The sequence below is a fragment of the Saccostrea cucullata genome, unplaced genomic scaffold, assembly GCF_032062105.1.
Source record: "Saccostrea cucullata isolate Sc308-1 unplaced genomic scaffold, CSIRO_AGI_Scuc_v1 ctg1322, whole genome shotgun sequence".
Lineage (NCBI taxonomy): Eukaryota > Metazoa > Mollusca > Bivalvia > Ostreida > Ostreidae > Saccostrea > Saccostrea cuccullata.
Genome location: NW_026930818.1, coordinates 202,161 through 208,160, shown reverse-complemented (window position 1 = coordinate 208,160; position 6,000 = coordinate 202,161).

The window sequence follows — 6,000 nt, the reverse complement described above, 5'->3', positions numbered from 1 at the left end:
AGTATTTTGTATAAAATAATTTACCTTAAAGACAAAAATTCCCCCGATTTCCTTTTTGAAGTCTTAAAAGTTAGCTGACTATTTACTTTGTTAAATCGAATATTGGTGTAACTTTTGACAAAACATGCAGACGTTCGATTATCAGTACCTGCCGACACTTATCGTTGTCGCCAAAGGCCGAAATGGATAAAGAGTATCGTTGCGTATGTCAGGGTGAGATTATAACATAATTATCATCTACAGATAGTTTTCAGTAGACCCAAGTTAACGAGAGTTATTTCCCATGGGCTGCTCATATTCTTTCATTATTCAACTAACGTTAACTTTTTATACTGGCAATTGTGGGGAAGGAAGCACAGTTTTTCTGAAAAATATACATTTGTAAGAGCCTCCCTTATTTCATAATTTTTATTCCATAAAGATTTTCCTCCAAATATTTCTGCTACACCCTCTTATATTTGGTAGGACAAAGAGGAAAAAATTACCAGGTTGACCATCAAGATGCAGCCAACGGGAAATAACTCTTAATATGGGTCTACTGAAAACTTTCTAAAGGTAAAAGAAAATATTTTTAAAATTTTTCAACAATTTCAAGTATTTTATTTCTCAATGCAGTTATTTTGAGGAAATATTGCAAATTGATTGTTCAGAATTGTAAATTAAATAGAAATAAAATCATTCCTTATATTCATTAGACAATACGCGTTTGTTATGCAGAATAATATTTGTACAATCAATGCTTGAATGAAGTTTTCGGCCGCTGTTAGGATTGAGTTAATTTTAATCTTATTTTGTCCCTTATTATTCTGATTGCACTGCATAATTGGTTCTTGCATTGTTCACCCAAATAAATGAAAATAGACAACGTATTTATTAATATTGTGAACGTTTGTGTTAATTGATAACTTTAAAAGGAGTAATTTGACTGTATATAATTTTCTTTTATAATTAATTGTTGAAGACATCCATTTTGAAATAATATTATAATACATTCACATTCGTGATTTTATTCATCATAGTGAGGTTTCACGTTTTTTGAAGTATTCATTGAGCTTCTTTTTAAATGAGGTTGATATGTAATCGAACCTGTAGTCCTATTTTAATCTACAGAGTATACAATTTGTGAACTGTAAAACTCAGCGAGAGGCAAGAAATAGGGGATAAAAGATGAATTTGGAGATAACGAACAATATTCAAATTATATGTCTATCCAAACAATTATCAGTCGAGGAGCAATTACACTGAGACTTCTACAGCATCAGAGGTAGGAAAAGGTTTAATGGAAGAGTGTCCCTTGCCGACCCGTCTGACCTTGTCATGTTCTGGTGGAACGGAAAAATTATAGTAATTCAGTGTGTCACTTATATCCAAACATTTAGTAATAAAAAGTCAGTCAGGATTTGACTTAATGCTAACATATACCTGCTGACAAGGTAAATGTTTCGACCATAGCACTCGTGGAATGGTTACGACTCTAAACGAGACTGTTGACATTCTTGTGTCATCAACTTGCTGTGAATTGTTTCTTCTATAGGGCATGCTCTAGCGTATTGGATGAACTGAGAGACATAACCCTCATATGCAGGTAGTAAAAAGTAAAGGTTGTTTACGATTGAAAAGATGCATCTTAAACCAAATAAAATTGAAATCGCAATCAGGTATGAAAATGGAATTAAAAAGCACATTTAATAAAGTCATCTTTCTAAAATGTGTCACAGAAAAGAAGTCTTACAGGAAAATGAATTACAGATCTCAATATAAATATTTATTTAAGACAATAAAATCATAGAGGTTTCGGAGAATATATTAAATATGAGGCTAATTATATTAAAATATTTTTTAAAAGAAACTTTTGTTTGAAAGAAAACAAACAAATTATATTTATTTTTTGCGTACATCAATGTAAATAATTTCATAAAACGCTTTATTTAGATTATGTATGAAAATAATATATGCAAAACACAAGACAGGCTTTGACTTTAATTGTCTACCAAATCTTCATTATACAGTTATATAGATAATCCGAGGGCCTTATTCAAGAGTTCATCAGCGGCAAGCTCATAATTGACGAACCACAAGACAACGATGTAGATTTCTTTTTGATTTATTTACGAATTAGGGGTTTAAAACTCAGGTTGAAAGACTTTTGTCATTTAAAGTCATTTAAAACCACATAGAAAAGAAATATAACTGGTTTAATTCATTAATGATAGCCTGGACTTTAGAAATGCAATACCCTTTATCAAAGTAAAATTAAATTAAACGTTTCATATAATTTTTTTTTTTCCGAATTAAAACATTTTCTATTTACTTTATAGATAAAATTATTCTATTGGGAGACAGTCATGGCTACCTATGTTTGAGTTGTCAGTTTGTGAATTTGTTGGTGCAATCTTCAATCTTCAAAAAAAAAAAAACATGAGCATGCAATCTGTTAATGTTTGGAAACAGAAAAAATAGTAATTTATGTCTTCAAATGCTCGGCAGGCTCACCGCAGCTAGTTTTTGCTTAGTTTGCTAAAGATTAACTCAAACACATTCACAGAGATAAATAATGTCATTTATTTAAATGATGATATCAAAGAAAGTACTTTATAAAAAAAAGTATGGGGATCAGACTCACAAGCTCCGATTGAAATTACGTAAAATATGAAAAATGTCTGATCCCCCCAAAAAATGACTAGAAAAAATTCCTATAAAACAATAAGATCAAACATTTTTAGAAAAATATAGCAAAATGATGGAAGATCAAAACAAAAGGGGTGACACATCAAAACCAACTGAGCCATATTGATAATTACAAAAATCCACCTTATACAATTTATAAGAATGCGATCAGGGGCGGTTGATATACATTCCAAAAATACTGGGACAGCGCGGGAATAAAAATACAAGAGGATGGGGCTGGAATTTCTTACATTTCATGTTTGGTATTGTAAAAGACACATGTAAATACAATGTATTTAATACATAGACAACGCATTTAATACATAAATTCAATTATCATCATAATTGCTGTTTCAATTATAGGGAATCAGCAAATTAAACCTCATGGTGAGGATGGGCCTTACATTTCATGTTTGGTTTGTAAAAGAATAATAAACCTTATATCGTGAACAGAGCAATGAAAGACCGCTGGAAACACCAGAGGTGAGAAATAATGTTGGAGGACACAACATCCATCAACTGGCCAAACCCTGAGCTCCCTGTGCTGACTAGGTATACAGCGTAATCTGTAGTCAAACAGACAAGAATTTATGAAATATAAACTTTAAGAGGTATTATTTAATACTAAGAGTTCAATTAATTTGTTTGTAGTGCGTCTCCTTTAAAAATACCCTTGTATATATCCCAAGGCATAGCGAGGATTGAATTTGAAAAAAGAAAATCATAAGAAGCAAACACGCGTCGCAAATTCCATTATTGATCCATGAATACCCCATCCTAACTCCACACAAAGCACTAGCTGTCAAATAAAAAACACCTCTGTGCCTACCGTATATCTTTAATTACAATATGTTGAAAAAAAGTAAATGTTAATCTAACAACAAAGCTTTATAAAAAAAAACTGTAGACGTCAACTTTCCTATGTAGCAATATATCCTTAACATCTGATATTAAGTGGTTTATACATGTATCTCCCAGTGAATTTTCTCGTTTACCCGATCATGATTAGGATCGCAAGGCGGGTTTTACCGGTCTATATGGAATACTTACTACTTCATGGCATCGGATCCTGTCTCTGATGTTTTTGAGGTTCGTGTTTGCTCTGCTTCCTGTATTGTTTAAATGAACAAGAAACTTGAATTTTGTTCATTATCTCCATTTTTCATTTCTGTTCTATGAAATACTCTTTGAATGAATATACATATTAAAAATCAGGATCTTTTCTTTCATATGAATTTCTGTTAAATCATATTTTCGTGGGGACAATTTTTCGAAGTTTGAAGAAAGAAGTACTCTTTGTGGGGTCTTTTGTGGTTGGAGAATTATTAGTGGTTATTTCACAATAGCTAATTTGAGTAGTACTGCACTTAATATAACTCCTGGGTTTCTCATTATCGCGTTAATACACTGATTTAATTTGACTGATTATCGGTCATTGACATTTTGATGACAAGTGGCCTTAAAATTTTGTTGACTGAATAAACATATTGATTATTTAAAAATACTCATTGAAACCTTTTTCTGAACTTAATAATTGATATGCAAATCATATGAATCCTGTTAAAATTGGTTTTGTAGCAGATGCTTGTTTGATATAAGTAGATATTTTCTAATGAAGTAGTTTAGGTAAAATAAATGACACACCCTCTTCCTCACTCTCTCTCTCTTTCTCTCTCTCAAAAAGACCTTAACACACTCGCTGAGAGAGAGAGAGAGAGAGAGAGAGAGAGAGAGAGAGAGAGAGAGAGAGAGAGAGAGAGAGAGAGAGAGACAGTATTCAATATCAAAGTCCATAAAACAATACAAAATAGGAGCAGATCAAACACGGACCTCCGAAACATCAGAGGTAGGATCAGGTGCCATCGAGGAGTGAGCATCCCCTGATGACCGGTCACAACCGCCGTGTGCTCCTTGTCATGATCGGGATTTAACGGAAAAAATCGGTTGTCAATTCAGTGTATAACAATTAGAATGAAAAACGTCAGTCTGCATTTGACTCAATGATAAATTGTATTTGCTGACAAGGTCATTGTATCGACCATAGAACTTACAAATAATTACTTTAAACAAGACAGCTGAAATTCTTGTTTCTTCAACTTGCTTGTCAATAAATTACCTCGTTTTAGAAATTGTTCGTGCGTAGAGCATACCCTTGCATATTGAATCAACTGAGATATATACACTCCGTATGCAGATTATGAAGGTATATTGTTGCATAAGTAAGGGAAGTTGACGTTAGAAAAGTTAAAGTCAACACGTTTATTATAAAGATTGGATGTCAGATTACCATTAACGTCTCTTTCAAGTTAAATATCCAAGTATGATACAGATGTGTCAGACTCCGTGGTATCTTTTATCTCAAGGTCACCAGGATATATCGTATCGACGTAGGAATGGAAATTGCCATTGTTAATTGACAATGCGTCGTCGATATGTCTAAATGTCGAGTTGAGGGCCACAGCAAGTGTTTTCTTCTTTTCACTCATAAGATTTTGCACAAATTCTGCTTCATATGAATACAAAAATAGGTCTACTTACAACGGAAAACAATTGATACCCATGGGATTTCCAATGGATTCTTGGAAGACCTGGTCTCTAAAAACCACATAGATATTGTCAATCAGAAACTCAAGCATCTTTTTGATGTCAACTTCAGAGTACTTGTGTGTGCAATCAGCATGTGTTTTAACAAAATAATTTTGCAAATGACTAATGACAAGGTGAGTAAATTTATGAGTTCCGTTTTTTTTAAATTAAAAAAGCAGCTGTCAATGATATAAAAAAGTTTGGACTTTAATTAATCGTGGGGAATGGTTGTGTATAAAGTTGAAAAGTAGTACGTTTTTAACCTGTTGTGTTTGGTAAAATCTCGTGATTTCAAATTGTCGAAAAGTTCTTTGGAATTTTTATGTATCCACATCTGATTCACACCACTTCTTGAATATATTGTTGCACAGTACTCTTGAAGTTTTTCATTTACCACTGTCAATATCTTAGTGAGGAATAACGAAAGCGGCTTGGTTGAACATTTACTGGAACCCGCAATGTATCTTTGTTTGTAAGGATTTTTATGAAGTTTCGGAATCCGATATATATAGGGTAGTTCAAATTCATTTTGGCTCTCTGGAATATTAAAAACATTTAAAGCTGACATATGATTTTGAAGAATTTCTTCCTTAGAAAGGGAAGTATGAGTATAAGTAGGATTACTACTTGTAGAATTAAATCCAAGTTCTTCTAAAATATAATTTATATAATGAGCCTTACAAACGAAGACAATGTTATTACCTGCTTTGTCGGCACGGACCAGTACGAGAAAGAGAGTACCATAAA